Source organism: Aotus nancymaae, unplaced genomic scaffold (assembly GCF_030222135.1).
Source record: "Aotus nancymaae isolate 86718 unplaced genomic scaffold, 86718_ANA_hifiasm-v0.15.2.pri h1tg000033l, whole genome shotgun sequence".
NCBI lineage: Eukaryota > Metazoa > Chordata > Mammalia > Primates > Aotidae > Aotus > Aotus nancymaae.
This window is the reverse complement of record NW_026988447.1, coordinates 8,556,243-8,574,085: the sequence shown is the minus strand read 5'-3', so window position 1 is coordinate 8,574,085 and position 17,843 is coordinate 8,556,243. Positions and strand designations below refer to the sequence as shown.

At 40.2% G+C, this 17,843-nt stretch overlaps 1 protein-coding gene and 1 non-coding gene across 2 annotated transcripts in view; one reads left to right on the top strand and one right to left on the bottom strand.

The window, feature by feature from the left end:
• FNIP2 (folliculin interacting protein 2) overlaps positions 1–17,843 on the top strand; it is a 144,223-nt gene that overhangs the window by 20,140 nt on the left and 106,240 nt on the right. The window lies entirely within an intron of this gene.
• On the bottom strand, positions 9,707–9,813 carry LOC135277830 (U6 spliceosomal RNA). The gene has a single exon (XR_010345413.1). It is a non-coding gene; the product is annotated as a U6 spliceosomal RNA (small nuclear RNA).

Sequence of the window (17,843 nt, the reverse complement as noted above, 5' to 3'; positions counted from 1 at the left end):
TTTATGGTGTTAGGTCTTCTTTTTAAGTCTTTAATCCACCTGGAGTTAATTTTAGTGTAAGGTGTCAGGAAGGGGTCCAGTTTTTGCTTTCTGCACATGGCTAGCCAGTTTTCCCAACACCATTTATTAAACAGGGAATCCTTTCCCCATTGCTTGTTTTTGTCCAGTTTGTAAAGATCAGATGGTTGTAGATGTGTGGCATCGCCTCTGAGGCCTCTGTTCTGTTCCATTGGTCTATACTTCTGTTTTGGTACCAGTACCATGCAGTTTTGATTACTGTAGACTTGTAGTATAGTTTAAAGTCAGGTAGTGTAGGGAGCCAGAGTAGCACACCTCCTCTGGGGGGATCATCCTGTTCTAAGTAACTGCACCCTCCCTCTGCTATGTGTTTTGTGAACATATAACATAAAGTACACTAAGACAGGTCGGGGCGGAGGGACTGACATCCTCACCTCCCAGACTGCCTGGCCCAGCTTTCTCCATGTATGTGTCTGTGTCTTTCTTCATCCCTCACCGTTCCCTCTTTGATCCTTGAACCCTTGTGCAGCGCAGGACATGGCATATGCCAGATGGTAGTGTGATGCCTCCAGCTTTGTTCTTTTTGCTTAGGATTGTCTTGGCTATGCAGTCTCTCTTTAGGTTCCATATAAAGTTTAAGGTATTTTTTTCCAGTTCTGTGAAGAAGGTCATTGGTAGCTTGATGGGGATAGAATTGAATCTATAAATTACTTTGGGCAATATGGCCATTTTCATGATATTTATTCTTCCTAACAATGAGCATGGAATGTTTCTCCAGCTGTTTGTGTCTTCTCTTATTTCCTTGAGCAATGGTTTGTAGTTCTCCTTGAGGAGGTCCTTTACATCCTTTGTTAGTTGTATTTCTAGGTATTTTATTCTCTTTGTAGCAATTGTGAATGGGAGTTCGCTCTTGATTTGGCTCTCTTTAAGTCTGTTATTGGTGTCTAGGAATGCTTGTGATTTCTGCACATTGATTTTGTATCCTGAGACTTTGCTGAAGTTGCTTATCAGTTTCAGGAGATTTTGGGCTGAGATGATGGGGTCTTCTAAATATACAGTCATGTCATCTGCAAATAGAGACAATTTGACTTCCTCCTTTTCTAATTGAATATGCTTTATTTCTTTTTCTTGTCTGATTGCTCTGGCTAGAACTTCCAATACTGTATTGAATAGGAGTGGTGAGAGAGGACATCCTTGTCTAGTGCCAGATTTCAAAGGGAATGCTTCCAGTTTTTGCCCATTCAGTATGATATTGGCTATGGGTTTGTCGTAAATAGCTTTTAGCTTTTATTATTTTGAGATACGTTCCATCAATACCTAGTTTTACTGAGAGTTTTTAGCGTAAAGCGCTATTGAATTTTGTCAAGGCCTTCTTTGCATCTATTGAAATAATCATGTGTTTTTTGTCTTTGATTTTGTTTATGTCGTGGATTACATTTATAGACTTGTGTATGTTGAACCAGCCTTGCATCCCCAGGATGAATCCTACTTGATCGTGATGGATAAGCTTTTTGATGTGCTGTTGCAGTCAGTTTGCCAGTATTTTATTGAAGATTTTTGCATATATGTTCATCATGGATATTGACCTGAAGTTTTCTTTTTTTGTAGATTCTCTGCCAAGTTTTGGTATCAGATGTTTTTGATCTCATAAAACAATTTGGGAAGGCTTCCCTCTTTTTGCATTGTTTGGAATAGTTTCAGAAGGAGTGGTACCAGCTCCTCTTTGTATGTCTGGTAGAATTGACTGAGAACCCATCTGGACCTGGACTTTTTTTGGGTGGTAGGCTTTTAATTGCTGCTTCAACTTCTGCCCTTGTTATTGATCTATTCAGGGTTTCAACTTCTTCCTGGTTTAGGATTGGGAGGGTGCAAGAGTCCAGGAATTTATCCATTACTTCCAGGTTCACTGGTTTATGTGTATAGAATTGTTTTTAGTAATCTCTGATGATAGTTTGTAATTCTGTGGAATCGGTGGTGATATCCCCTTTATCATTTTTTATTGCATCTATTTGATTCTTCTCTCTTTTCTTTTTTATTAATCTGGCTAGTGGTCTATTTTGTTGATCTTTTCGAAAAACCAGCTCCTGGATTTATTGATTTTTTGAAGGTTTTTTTGTGTCTTTATCTCTTCAGTTCTTCTCTGATGTTAGTTATTTCTTGTCTTCTGCAAGCTTTTCAGTTTTTTTATCTTGCTCTTCTAGCTCTTTCAGTTTTGATGATAGGATTAGACTTTTGCTTCTTTCTGGCATTGATGGGCTGAGACAGAATATGTACCTCTGAAAATCACGTCCAGCCACTTTTGTGTGGTGGCCCTGCCTCATTTCTTTTTGCTCTTCCCCTGATGCTCTGAAGCTCAGTCAAAGTGAATTCGTCTCAGTTCCTCAAACAATTTTGAGTTCTCTCTTTATGAAGATTTTTGTCTGGGAACTTGCTTCCTCCCTTCCTCCTTTAACCTAACTCACTCCTAACTGGTGTGGTGATTATGAGCGGGAGTGGGCTTAGAATCAGACTTCAGATTTTGAATCCTGACACTGTCACTTAATAGCTGTATGGTCTGGAACAAGTTGCTTAACCACACCGTGCTATGCTGCTGTTTTCTCGTTGGTATGTTGGAAATAATAGTAACTGCCTCATGTAGATGGTATGAGATTTAAGTGTATGGTTCTTGCAATTAGGACTGTACTGGGCACGTTTTAAGTCCTCTGATTCCTTGAAGCCTTTGCCGATAACCTGCTCTTTCCCAGACTCATTGCACTGAGCACTCTGTCCCCTGGAGTGTAATTGCCTGTGCATGACTTACTACTGCTCTCTGAGGACAGGAGTGACTGTGCCGAATCTGTTTTCTTCACCTTGCGATATAAAAGCTTGGTACGTATAGACACGAGATAAATGTCTGAATAAATCAATAAGCAAAGGCCCCCTTAGCTTATGCTGTAATCTTATGCATTTAACCTCTGCTTTTCTTTCTTTTTGTGACGATCTTTTTGCCTTTCATTTGGGGTTTTTGATGGGTAATTTTAGAAGTAAGGAGATGATAGGGAAGTTTAACCTAGGTTGCTTTATAGCAGCTTCTGGGATTGTAACATGTGATTGCTTTGTGTTGTTTATCCACTTGGGAGAAGAGGCTGTACATATGGACAGGACTCTTGAAAAGTTGCTGCATTCTTTAAGAAAAAGTGAAAGTGGGTTCCACATAGAAGAGGCTGGACTCACAAGGAACATGCAGGTTAACAGTGACCACAAGTCTGAATTTAATCTGATATCTGTTACAGCCTCCCTGCTCCCCAGGTCTCTATGGCACACTCGCTGGATTTCCTGGCACTTTGTTTTGTTGGCTATCAGTTGTGCTGTGGCCATAATGTAGCAGTGCAAGCCACTTGACCTTTCAGGCTTCCTCTTTAGGCAAGAGTAAAAAGAGTAAAAACAATGTAAAAGGAAAAGCTTATGCAAAAGTAGGATAGTTTCTGACTAAAAGTAATGAAAGCCCAGTTTTTCCAGCTCCAGGGGTTGCGGTGACCTGGTTAGGTCCTGGCAGTGGTGGAGCTGTTCTAGGTGAAATAATACCTTACCTAAAGGAAAAGGGGACAAGGGGTTTGCTGTGCTGCTGTGATTCTTTTGTTTAAAGTCATTAAAGGTTTGGAGGATAGTACAAGAGTGATACTAGGGAATAATTGCTGTACAATTGGTTAGATTTTCAGGGGGCAGTAAGGAAACACAAGGATTACCTGACCCCAAGCTGCTTTCACAGCTACACTCTTCTGCCCTTCACCCTCCAACTTCAGTGCCTCTAAAAACATTGTGTGTGTGTATGTGTGTGTGTGTGTGCGCGCGTACGAGAGAGAGAGAAATCGCAGGCTTTTACCGCTCAGAACTCATTTTTTCATACCTAAAGTATTATGTTATAAAGCACAGTTCATTTATTTATTGGAATAATGGCTATAAGTTAACCTGGTTTTTATAGGAAGTTCAGATACTCTGACTACCTTTATAATGATGTTTTCTGATGTGTACTCTGAGCTCTAAAAGTAAACTTACAAATGAATTTATAGGATCCTCTACAGTAAATGTTCATTCAAAAGCATCTGTTGACATTTTCCATTCTCTAGGTACAAAGCATTGTTAGAATACAAGAATGGCCGGGCGCCGTGGCTCATGCCTGTAATCCCAGCACTTTGGGAGGCCGAGGTGGGTGAATCACCTGAGGTCAGGAGTTCGAGACCAGCCTGACCAACATGGAGAAACCCTGTCTCTACTAAAAGTACAAAATTAGCCGGGCGTGGTGGCACATGCCTATAATCCCCAGCCTGGATAACAAGAGTGAAATTCCATCTCAAAAAAATAATACTAATAATACAAGAATGAATAAGATAACACCCTGCCCTTGAGAAGTTCAGTTCATGAAGGTTTGTTCCCTATTCTTCTGTTATGACATGTGTAACAGGAACTAACAGTACAGATTCAGTATTCCTAATCCAAAAATCTGAAATGCTCCCAAATTAGAGTAGTTTCTGACTAAAAGCAATGAGAGTCCATTTTTTCCACCTCGAGGGGTTGTGGTGACCTGATTAGGTCCTGGCAGTGTTGGAGGTGTTCTAGGTGAAATAATGCCTTACCCAAGGGAAAAGGCCTGGGGTTTGCTGTACTGCTGTAATTCTTTTGTTTAAAGCCATTAAAGGTTTGGAGTAGTACAAGAGTGATACTAGGGAATAACTTTTGAGCATTGACATGACATGTCGAGTGGGAAATTTCATACCTGGCCTTATGTGATGGGTCACAGTCCCAACACAACCAAAACTTTGCTTCATATGCAAAATTACTAAAAATATTATATAAAATTACCTTCTGGCTGTGTATATATAAGATGTATATGAAAGAAACGTAAGTGAATTTCATGTTGAGACTTGGGTTCTATCGCCAAGATATCTCATGATGTGTATACAAATATTCCGAAATCAGAAAAAACTCCAAATCCAAAACACTTCTGATCCCTTGAGGGATTTGGAGTTTTTTCAGATTTTGGAATATTTGTAAATATATTAATGAATCCTATAATAAATTATAGGATCCTATTAATATCTTATTAATAAATCTGGCCATCCTATAAACATCAGGTTAACTTATAGCCATTATTCTAATAAATATTTTTGTTTAATATTTATTTCTAATAAATATTTTGGATAAGGGATACTCAACCTGTATACCAAAAAGTAGGCACTGGAATGCCTTTCAGAAGTGCTCAGTAGGCTGGGCATGGTGGCTCACACCTGTAATACCAGCAGTTTGGGAGGCGAGGCAGGAGGATCACTTGAGGCTAGTTTGGGACCAGCCTAAGCAACATAATTAGATCCCATCTCTCCAAAAAGTTTTAAAAATTAGTTGGGTGTGGCGATATGTACTTGTAATTCTAGCTATTAAGAAGGCTGAGGCAGGAGGATCGCTTGAGCCCAGGAGTTCCAAGCTGCAGTGATCCATGATCGCACCACTGGGCTCCAGCCTAGGCAACATAGTGAGACCCTGTCTCTAAAATAAAATATAAAGTAAAATAACAAAGGGCTCAATAAAGGTTTGTTAGATGATTTGGGTGTCTAAGCTTAGTAGTAGATACCTTTCATTTTCATTTTTCTTCACTTAGCACTTTCTTGGATTTGTATAATTTTATTTGGAGAGTTAGATGCTAAATACACATTTTAAAGTTGTTTTTATATTTGTGGTCATAATTTTTAAATTCTTGTCTTTCCATTTTGTTTGCAGGTGATTCTCCAAAAATAAATACCAGGTTATCATGATTAGAATTAAACAGTTTTCTGAAAACCTAACCTAATTTAATGGAATGGAGAGGGGTGAGGGTGAAGAGGTAGGTGGAGGAGGGGGTATCAATAAACGAGAAGGTGGAATTTTCTGATAGGAATTTGTGATTTCTCTGTCAACACTTTCAGGCAGTATTGCTTCCAATCCCCTCTATAACTTCGTTTTTATTTTTAGTGCCTACAGATGCTCTAGTCTTTAGCTGTTCCTTCTGCACTGAGAATCCTTTTTTTTTCTTTCTTTTTTTTTGTGACAGAGTCTCACTCTGTTGCCCAGGCTGGAGTGCAATGGCATGATCTCAACTCACTGTAACCTCCACCTCCCAGGTTTAGCCTCAGCCTCCCGAGTAGCTGAGATTACAGGTACCTGCTATCATGCCCAGCTAATTTTTGTATTTTTAGTAGAGAAAGGGTTTCTCCATGTTGGCCAGGTTGGTCTCAAACTCCTGACCTCAGGTGATCCACCTGCCTTGGCCTCCCAAAGTGCTGGGATTACAGGTGTGAGCCACTGCACCCAGACTGCACTGAGAATCCTAAAAGAATTTTCATGTTGGTATGTTTGTAATACCAGAAATTTTACCAGTTACCAACCAGCCACTGTTGGGATGCAAGAAATCCTGTTTTAGAATGCCAAAACGGAGTGTAACGCCTCCCTGATCAGACCATCAGATAAGACTGTCAGTAATGACCCTCTGTGTTTCATTTCCTGTGTGTTCTCTGCATTCTGCACTCTGAGGGTTATATACATCAGTAATCTCAAGTGCAAGCATGCCATATACAGAAGGCTTGAAAATAGGTAAAACATGGTGGTAGGGGCAGCTGATATCAGAAACACTGTCCCTTAGGGATAACAGACAGTGGGATCTGGAGAACAGGGATCTCTGTCTTTTTCTTAGATAGAAGCAGCAAGATTTTTTTCCATAGGAGGCTGCAAAGGTGAATGTGGGTGTAACTCTGGTTAGCAAACACTTATGAGTGTTTTCTATATACCAAGCCCTGTGCTAGTTTCCAGGAACAAATGAAAGAATAACACATGATCTACTTTCAGGGAGCTTACAGTTTAGTAGAGAAAATGTTCACAAAAACCTATCAGCTGGGCATGGTAGCTCATGCTTATAATCCCAGGACTTTGGAAGCCAAGGATGATTGCTTAAGCCCAGGAGTTCGAGACCAGCCTGGGCAACATAGTGAGACCCCATTTCTAAAAAAAAAAAAATTGCCTGGGCATGGTGGTACACACCTGTGGTCACAGCTACTTGGGAGGCTGAGGCAGGAGGATCACTTGAACCCAGTAGGTCAAAGCTACAGTAAGCCATGATTGCATCACTGCACTCTAGCCTGGGAGACAGAGCAAGACCCTGTCTCAACACACACACGGACACATGCACACACACACATACATCAGTGCTGAGCACAGACCTCATTATTTTCAGATTCCTTATTAGTAAATTCACCTACCTACTAAAATTTCTACCCCCCAGATCAATACTCCTGGCACTTTCATGGTCACTCATAGACATATGCAGAATGGCAAAATATTTGAGTCACTTTACATGCATGTTCTCAGCTGAAGTCAAACAGGATGACACTCTGCCATCCTGTTTCAGCTCTTTTACTATAAACAAGTGTCCTTTTCACAATGAATTTATTGCTTTTTTTGGCTTTTTTTTTTTTTTTTGCTGCTTCTTGGTAATATCACTATTTAAATAGACCTGAGTATAGTGCTGAAGTGCTGTCTAGTGGTCCTACTGTAAGAACCTGTGATGTGTCTTACAGAGACAGTGTATTTAGGTAAGCTTTGTTCAGGCATGAGTTAATAGTGCTGTTGCCTATGAGTTTGGTGTTAATGAAGCAACAATATACATTAAATAGGGTATCTTTAAACAGAAGCGCACACACACTATAAAACAAGTTATATATTAATTCATTGATGAAAATGTTGTAATCAGAGGCTTTCAGGAACCTAACTCTATTTCCCCCGTAGAAGCAATGGTTCAGTATTCACTAATTCAGTGTTGACAGTGACTATAGAACATAACTGCTTCACATAGTGAGAATGGGCTGCATAGTGGAAGCTCTCTGTAGCACTCAGCAGCCTTAGAGTGAAGAAGGTAAATGGGTGACTTCACCCTAGAATTAGTTTTGGAGGCCAGTCCAATTGAAGGGTAGAATGAGGTGGGGAATTGAAGTGATGACTCATCGGCTTTGAAAGATAAAGAGGTGAATTCAGGATGGGTTTGCTAAAGGAAGTTATCAAGGGACTGGAAGATTGTATGAAGTTAGAGGGCAGGCGTGCAGGGAATAATTACAGCTGCAAGGATGAGAGGGTGTAGTCAAAGTCTTGCTGGAAAATGGGGGAGGGTAGAAATGAAGGTGACTAAAGAAGGCAGAGAACAGCATATTTGTTTTTAGATAGACCATTCATGGGAACTTTGAGCTCTAAGGGGTGATACAGGGATACTTAGGTCAGAGGACCTAGAGTGCTGATAAAGACAGTTGGAATGTGCCTACAAGGTGCAGCTGTGTGTACAAATTTCCAGAGATTCCAAGAACCCTGAGACATGATGTAGGAATCCTAAATGTTCAGATGTAAAAGCAGGTATATAGAGGCCTATACCAAATATCACATGAGTGGCAGATTCTTTGCTGCACAGAATACAGTGTATTTTTTCAGTTTACAAGACCCACAGCATTTTACCATGGAAAGATGCAGAGAAAGAATCAAGATTTGTTTACTGATGAGTTTAGGGAGAGAAGGGGAAGAGGACAGGAATGAATAGTCAAGAGTTGCTCCACTTTGACTAGTTGCTATAAGATGCTTTTTCTTCTACAGAGTTCAATGGATGTTACACTTCCAGAGTTGTCTTTGTTACCGTAATTCTTCAGTTTTCAGTTCCCTTATCATGTGATTTTCATCATTATGACATTTAAGATTGGCAAAGGAGCATACTTATGGTTTGGTAAATAGAGGTAATGATTCCTCTCACTTCTGTTTGCACGGGGGTTGTGGAGCTAGATCAGCTTCCTCCTGACTGTCTTTAAAGTTTCACTGACAATTCTGGACACTTGGATTCCAGCCTTCCAAGCTTTCCTACTGGTCAAGGGGTTAGGTTTCATACCCCTTTTGTTGGTTGCTGTGATGGGGTTTGTAAATGGAACAGAGGCAAACCATATGTGTTCACTACTATTGTCATTTATGTGAAGTGTTGTCTAGAACTGTGCTGCCCAATTCAGTAAACATCAGCCACGTGTCTAAGTGGGCCCTTGAAATGTGGCTAGCCTGAATTGAGATATTCTTTAAGTGTAAAATTCACATTGGATTTTGAAGACCTAGAATGAAATAAAGAATGTGAAGTATTCTGTGAAAAAGTTAATAATTTTTCATATTGATAATATGTTGAATTAAGATTTTTTATATGTTGGATTAAACGAAATACTCAAATTCATTTCACTTGTTTTTTGTTTGTTTGTTTTTCCTGCTCTGTGGCCCAGGCTGGAGTGCAGTAGTGTGACCGTGGCTTACTGCAGCTTTGACCTCCTGCACTCAAGTGAGCCTTCTGTCTCAGCCTCCCAAATAGCTGGGACTACGAGTGTGCCACCATACCAAGCTAATTTAAAAAAATTTTTTTTGTAGACACAGAGTCTCCCTATGTTGCCCAGGCTGATCTTGAACTCCTGAGCTCAAGTGATCCTCCCAAGTGAGCCTTGGCCTCTCAAAGTACTGGGATTACAGGCATGAGCCACCGCATCCAGTCCTCACATGTGTTTTCCTTTTATCTTTTTTAAGTTCCAGGGTACACATATAAGATGTGCAGGTTTGTTACATAGGTAAATGTGTGCCATGGTGATTTGTTGCACCTATCAACCCGTCACCTAGGTATTAAAAAAATATGGAACACTTCATGAATTTGCATTTCATCCTTGTGCAGGGGCCCTGCTAATCTTCTCTGTATTGCTCCAATTTTAGTACATGTGCTGCCGAAGCAAGCACCTCACGTGTTTCTTATTGCAGTTTTAAATATGGGTACTAGAACATTTAAAATTATGTTTGTGGCTTATATTATCATGCTGTTGAAGAGCGCTGTCTCTTTGAGTTATTTTTTGGATTTCCATGGAATAATTTGAAAATGATTGTATTAAATGATATACTTCTAAAGACCAAATTCTTGGATCCAGTTATATTAATCCTCTTGAAGTTGTTAGTATACCTGAATGTATCCCTTATAAACAAAAGGATTACTGTCATATGTACTTAACACCCCTCTGCTAAGAGAGGTTTATTCATTTTCCTTGGAAATTCTTCTATGATAAAATGAAGTCAACATTTATGACAGTTCTACTGGATGGAATATAACTGAATTCCTTTAATAACTGGTATCAGGGTTATCATTAGCTTGGATTTTGGACTAATCAAATGCAGTCATATTTTTAAATGTGCAATTCTTTCTCAAAGGAGCGTTTGAATCTATGTCACGTCGAGCCATGATATAATGAGGTTTCGTTGTCCCAGAGAGAGTGACTATTTTTAGAACTTAGGTGAACAGCTATTTGCAAGGCAGCCTTAGTAAATATAACAGAAAAGGGGTTCATTTAAAAGGAGCTAATTTAAGAACCACTTACTAACTCTGCCCTCTGTTCAGTGTTAGTATTAACTGCACAAGCAAAACACAAAAGAAATTAAAGATGTGGTCCATGTCCTCGAAGTTCATCATCTGGCTCAGGAATTCCTAACCAACATCTACATTCTGATGTATCTGATGAGATGTAAGGAGCGATTACTACCTTTATAATAGCAGCTAAAGCACTCAACTTTGAAAATTATTTATTTAAATAATATTATTTATTAAAAATTGCAGATCCAAAGTTACCTTGAGGAAACACCACTTCCACACATGTTCTTTTTTTATGGGAATTGTGCATGGCTTGCAGTTTTTCTTTCTAAACCCGGTATTCAAACCTAAACCCAACTAGGAGTTGGGACCAGCCACACAGCAGGAGGTGAGCAGCGGGCAGGCAAGTGCAGCTTTGTCTCTATTTACAGCTGATCCCCACTGCTGATGTTACCGCCTGAGCTCCGCCTCCCGTCCAGATCAGCAGCATCATTCATTAGGTTTGCACAGCAGCATGAACCCTATGTGAACTGTTCACGTGAGTGATCTAGGTTGCACACTCCTTACAAGAATCTAATGCTTGATGATCTGAGGTGCAACAGTTTCATCCCGAAACCATCCCCCGCTCCCAGTCCATGGAAAAATTGTCTTCCATGAAGCCAGTCCCTGGTGCTGAAAAAGGTTGGGGACCACTGCACTAAACCATGGTTTGAGGCAATGTGTAGACACAGTGACTGTTGTTCCAAAGTATAGCCAGGGGAAAAGTTGAACCATGGTTGTAGTTAGGGAGGTTCTGAGCTACAGGAGAGGTAGCGAATCCTTCAAAGGCATCGTTTATAGAGACCATTCTGTCTTCCTATTACGCATATTGAAATGTCTTCAGAAAGGGACCATTTGGGAAGTTTTTATACAGCAGATGACCTAAAAGAATTTAGAGAATTCAGCTTGTAAAGTTAGTTGAGGGGTGCTTTATAAGGGGAAATTAACGTGACTAAGGATACATGAGGGGTTGAAAGGTGATTTATGAGAAGCGAGAATACCTTATATTGGAAGATAATTGGGCCGGGCGAGGTGGCTCATGCCTATAATCCCAGCACTTTGGGAGGTTGAGGTGGGTGGATGACTTGAGGTGGGTGGATGACTTGAGGTTGTGAGTTTGAGTCCAGCCTCACCAACATGGAGGAACCCTTTCTCTACTAAAAATGCAAAAAATTAGCCGGGTGTGGTGACGCGCTGGTAATCCCAGCTACTTGGGAGGTGGAGGCAGGAGAATTGCTTGAACCTGGGAGATGAACGTTGTGATGAGCCAAGATCGCACAATTGCACTCCAGCCTAGGCAACAAGAGCGACATTCCGTCACACAAAAAAAGAAAGATAATTGTTTCATACATACAATTTTCTAACTGTTACACTAATTCGTTCTAGAATTTATTGTTCCCAAGGAACTTTGTGATGAATCTATCTTAGTGTTTAGTTGCCAGGAGCTTCCAGAAAATTGGCTATGTTTTTGGGGAAGGGGAAACGGGGTGAGAAGGTGATGGACTTTCTTGGGTAAAATCATTATTTGTCAGGTGTTATTGTGGCCAAAGTTATTTATCTTGGCTTCATGTTGTATAAATACAATGCAATCATCTATGAGCTTAGCAACTCAAATAGGACAGTGAGTACTTTTGGGCTTGTGTATATGAAAATTAACACATCACATTTGTCTAGAGTTTTATAGTTTTTCGAAAGTACTTTTAAATGCTCACATTTAACATCTTCAACAATTCTTGTCTATTTATGGTTAAGGAAACTGAGGCCCAGAGAGTCTAGTGTCTTTCCCCAGAATCATGTGGGTAATGAATGACAGGTCAGAACTAGACTTCGCTCTTGCCTTCTCGTCCAAGGTTCTGTTCCCTGGTGTGACACCCTCTCTCAGCAGGGATCCTGCTGACGGTTGACTGCGTGGCTGGTGGCTGGCGTCCCCTGAGTTCCTCATACCCAGCCTGATCATGAGGAACTGACTCAGAGAAATGAGAGTCTGCTGATTCAAAGCTGAATATCCTTCATTTCTCAGCTTTCTCTTCTCCTAAATTGATTTCTGTCAACTCCCAAGCAACTTAGTCTTTGTGGCTATAAGAACTCTTAGAGCACTTTAAGAGTCTTTCTCACTAATTTACCAGTGATAAACGTATTGTATGGGAAACCCTTAATTGTAGCTATATTGTGGATAGGTATCTCTACTTTTGCCTGTCAAACCAAAACTGAAGGAGAACTCTCACTAACTTAACCTCTACATAGATTTCTGTGAATAATTCTCATTAACTTTGTTATTCTGTTATATACATTGACTTCCATTGAATGGATTTGTAGCAGGCCAAGAATTAGTGGGATACAAGTACAAAGGCTATTATGGTAGTCCTGGCAAAACACTGGGCTTTGCTGGGCATGGTGACTCACACCTATAATCCTAGAGCTTTGGGTGGCTGAGGTGGGCAGATCGCTTGACCCTGGGAGTTTGAGACCAGCCTGGGCAACATGGTGAAACCCCATCTCTACAAAAACCACAAACATTAGCCAGGTATGGTGGTGCATGCCTGTAGTCTGAGCTACTCAGGAGGCTGAGATGGAAAGATTTTTCGAGCTTAGGAGGCCGAGGCTGCCATGAGGCATGATCTTGCCACTGCACTCCAGCCTGGGTGACAGAGCAAGACCCTGTCTCAAACAAATAAAACACACCGCAGATCCACCAGGCTTGGATTAGGGTGGTAGCAGTAGAATTTGTGATGGAAGCTGCCATCTCTCCATAGGCAGGAGTCAAGAGGAAGCCTGGAGTGCCACATGCTCCAGAGAAAACTTCTTGTCTGGCCTTCATATCACTGGTGTTGAGAGAAGAGAGGGCCTTCTGACAAGACCTTCTCCCACACCATTGGGAAACCTGTTACTCCATCACCACATCTGCTTTAAGACTGTTGGCACACAATTTAATTTTCCTCTTTATCCTGTTTACAACTGTTTATACTAACAGCCTTTAAAAGACCAAGGCTTCTAGGTTTTTTTTGTTTTTGTGTAAGTCTTTGTTGTTTTCTAGAGTCAGCATCTTGCCCTGTCACTCAAGCTGGAGTGCAGTGGTATGATCATAGCTCACTGAAGCTTCAAACTCCTGGGCTCAAGTGATCCGGCCACCTCGGCCTCCTGAGTAGTTAGCATTACACGCATGCACCACCATGCCTCATTATTTTTTAAATTTGTTATAGAGACGAGGTCTTGCTGTGTTGCCCAGGCAGGTCTCAAACTCTTAAACTAAAGTGATCCTCCCACCTTGGCCTCCCAAAGTGTTTGGACTACAGGTGTGAGCTATCACATCTGGCCCTTGTAGGTTTTTTCTTAATTCAAGTCTTTACTCTCCATCTAGAGAGATGGATAATTAGGTAAATTTCCCTGCCCTTCAATATTCCCTGTTGCTTACCCTTCCCCTGCTTCATCTTCTGCTATAGCACTCACCATTTGTTTTGGCACACCGAATATTTTTCTGAATTATTGATTTTTTTCTGCCACTATCATGTAAATTTCATAAAGGTGATGGGGGTTTGTTTCATGTATCATCAGCATCCTGAACAGGGTCTGCCACATGACATGTTTGAAAAGATGAAATGAGTGGAGTTTTAAGTCTTTAGATAGCACATTTAAAAAGTGAGTTCATAAATTATTCTACAAAAGCAATGAAATGCTTTTATAAACTGGAAGAATATCAGATGTTCTTTGTTTAGTTTAATCCTATTTGGTGGCTAATTTAATTGTAACACAGATTAATGAATCACTCTTAGTAATTCCAAAATTACCCTAATGGCAATAATAATATATATTTGATGCCATTTACAGTAGCCTCAATGAATTTTTTATTCCTCTGTGAGATAAAGTTATATCTCAATATTATAAATGTTAAAATTATAAATGCTTAAAAATGTTGTAAATGTAAGAGAGAAGCCTTTTCACAAAAACATTCCTCTCCAGGAAAACAGAGACCAGTCTAGTGTGGGACATAGGTGTGTAGTTGGATAGAGCAAGGCATATGAGAAGGTACAGAATAATGAGAAAGTTTTACCTTCATGCTCATGAGGTGGCTAAATTGTCAGTAGTGGTTTTGGGCATGTGAGCTGCTGCTGCTTAATACTGACAGCATCTTAGTACTGGACTTTGTACAGCTCTGCATTGCCTGCTGAGGAATCCAGGCATCAGCAACAGAAAGTTCCAAAGCATTAACAGAAAACTCAATTGTGTTATAGCTATACATCCAAATGGAAGGGAGCTGGAGATAGCCAAGAGTTCTCTGCTAGGTATTTTTTCAAACATGCTTCTCATGAATTAAATTATTTCAGTTTTGATGTGGAGAATGGGAGCACTGAAAAGTGGCACTGCCATAGAGCTGTTTTCTGTGAAGTAGGTAGAGTAAGCAAATGTGTTAAATAAGAATTTCTGCAACAACTCTTCCAGACACCTTCTACCTTACTTGATAACACAGTGCCCTGATCACATGATTTGCAGAGAATGAGAGATCTGTGAATGATTGCTGAGATGATAGCCCCAACTTCCAACTTCTTAAGCAGGTGTGAACTACTGATACCTTTGCTAGGTCCAAATGCTGGTGACACCCTGGCTCGAAATCAAAGTTAAACTTTAAAAGTTAGGTAATATTTTGTTGCTGATGTGTTTCTAACCTTTGGCAGTCTTAAAAATAATCCCATAGCTGCTGTTAATTTCAGTGAAACATGGGGATTATAAAAATCATACATAAGAAAAGTAGATTGTAGATTGAGTTCCGATATTGGGCCTTTAAACAAAAAAAGCCTTTATCTAAATTGCTGGTTATCTCCCTGATTCCAGAGAGGATGAATCATCTTACTGAGACAAGTAGATATGCAGTGTCTTTTCTCATGGGTGGAGTTACACTGCAGGCCTGACCTGGCTACCTCTTTTTGGTGTTAAAGTTTAGATATAAAGTAGTTACAAACACAGCTTCATTGTAGCCCTTCTGGGCTGCAGTTTCATTTATCAGGTTGGGGATTTCCTGGAGCCTTATCTTTCTTTTCCTTATCTCTATGTTGTCTGGATGCTGGTACTTGGTCAGATAGCCTTTTGGTAGCACTTTTTCAAAAAAATGGATAATATGTGTACTTTAAAAATTCCTCTCATTGTTATGTATATTGCATTGCTGTCTGGCACTAAACAAAGTTTCCAGATAAAGGGACATTGTGGAGCTTTGTTTAGATACTTTAGGAGGGTATCTAAAAGCTATATAGTTTTGCTGGTTTATATAAATATTAATGATAGCAATAATGTTGAAGGAAAGACTGTGGGAGTCAAATTGCACCCTTCCAGGGTGAGTGCTTTGCTTTTCCTTCCAGCTCTCTGAGGTTGTTTTAACTCTGACAATTCTCTTAAAATAAAGCTTGTAGGGCTGGGCTTGGTGGCACAGGCCTGTAATCCCAGCACTTTGGGAGGCCGAGGTAGGCGGATCACGAGGTCAAGAGATCAAGACCATCCTGGCCAACATGGTGAAACCCTGTCTCTACTAAAAATACAAAAATTAGCCAGGCGTGGTGGCACACACTTATGGTTCCAGCTACTCGAGAGACTGAGGCGGAAGAATCGCTTGAACCCAGGAGGCGGAGGTTGCAGTGAGCCAAGATTGCGCCACTGCACTCCAGCCTGGAGACAGAGCAAGACTCTGTCTGAAAAAAATAAAAATAAAAAAAATAAAGCTTGCAGAATTATTGTAGATTAAAGAAATCAGGTTATCGTTAATGGGAAGAATTTTTTAAAAAATAGTTTTAACCATTGTTTGTAAGTAATACATACCTATTATTAGAAAATTGGAAAATATAGAATTTTTAAAAAGCATCTTGATCATGGGTTCTCAAAATCATTCTGATTTTTTTTCTATGCTTTCTTTTTTTTGCTTTCTGATAACTTCCTTTTTCTACATTCAGTTTTTTAAAACCATGCTTGTTGTCAAACTGCATATACAATTTTTATCCTGTTCTTTTTATTTTAACATAAGAATTTTCTATGTTTCACAGATTTTATAAAGATGTTCCATTCATTCATTGATTCTTTCAGTTACTGGGTGCCTTCTGTCTGTGCTCTGGGTGCCAGATGCTTTACTCTTTAAGGTATGGAGACATGTGAGTTGAAAATAATCTAGATTATAATTAGGAACTGCAGATCTTACTGAATTTCCATCTGACTTTTATCTGGATCTGAAAGTTAAATTATTTCCCAGGTATTTCCACATTTTAAGTCAAAACAGTCATACTGATTGATTTTTATTGTATATTTAAGCTAACTTTGTATGGATTAAATAAAAATCACTTTGTCTCAGAGTCTGTCCCTAGCTGAAGTGCTGGACTGGGAGTGGAGGGCAGAGCAGAATCCTGGGGAGGCGGGTGGGACTGGTGTGCCTGGCTCCTGCACAGGGATTGTTTACAGGGGTGAGTGAGTAGGGTAGGGTTGATGGCAAGGTGTCCGACAAGATACTTAGTCACTCACAAAGCACATGACTTGGGCCTTGTCCTCAGAGGACTGAATTAGTGAGAATCTAAACATTCTAGGTGGCATGGAATTTGAGATGTAGAAGAAAGAATTTTACTTATCAGTCAGTGATATCCAATTGCCTCCTCCTCAGCCCCTTCCCAGATCTGTCTCAGTGGTCAGGCGCGGACATGGTGTGAGGATGAGCAGGTGGGCTCACTCATGAGCAGGGATGCCTAGATTTAAGTCCTGACTCTGCCACTGACAAACTATATACCTTGGACCAGTTCCTTAACCTTTCTGTACTTCATTCTCCTCTTCTGTTAAGAGAAGATATTACTACTATCTACTTCCTGTGATTAAATGAAACACATAAAACACATAGAAGAGCACTCGGTGGATCTAACTACCAGTGTTTTTGACCCTGTATGACTGAATTTGTATATATTGACAAATTTCCTTAGCGCTGAGTTCATCAGGTGAGTTTAGATGGCATTAGGATAGGTGTGTTATTGTTTGATTGAGCACTGAACTGGTATTGTGAGGATGGCCTGCTGCATAGCTAACTCTTAGGCACTATCCATGTTCATGTTTCTGAAAACAGCCAAGTATTGACAGACTTGGTTCTGATCCTGGATCTGTCTCCAAAGCCCATTCCCTAAAGTAGACTGCTTCAGAAAAGCTTTCACACCCCCTTACCTTAATCTACTGCTCTAGCCTAGGAGGAAGACCTGTTTTGTTTTGAATAAATTTTGATTGAATTATATGAAGCAGTGTACATGTTCATGTTGCTGTGTGTTCATAGTACCAGTACTAGGATCAAGAAACAGCATCCCATACTGTTTTGTTTCTTTCTGGGGACCGTGCTTTGAAGATCTCTCGTAGAAAGATTTGTGAT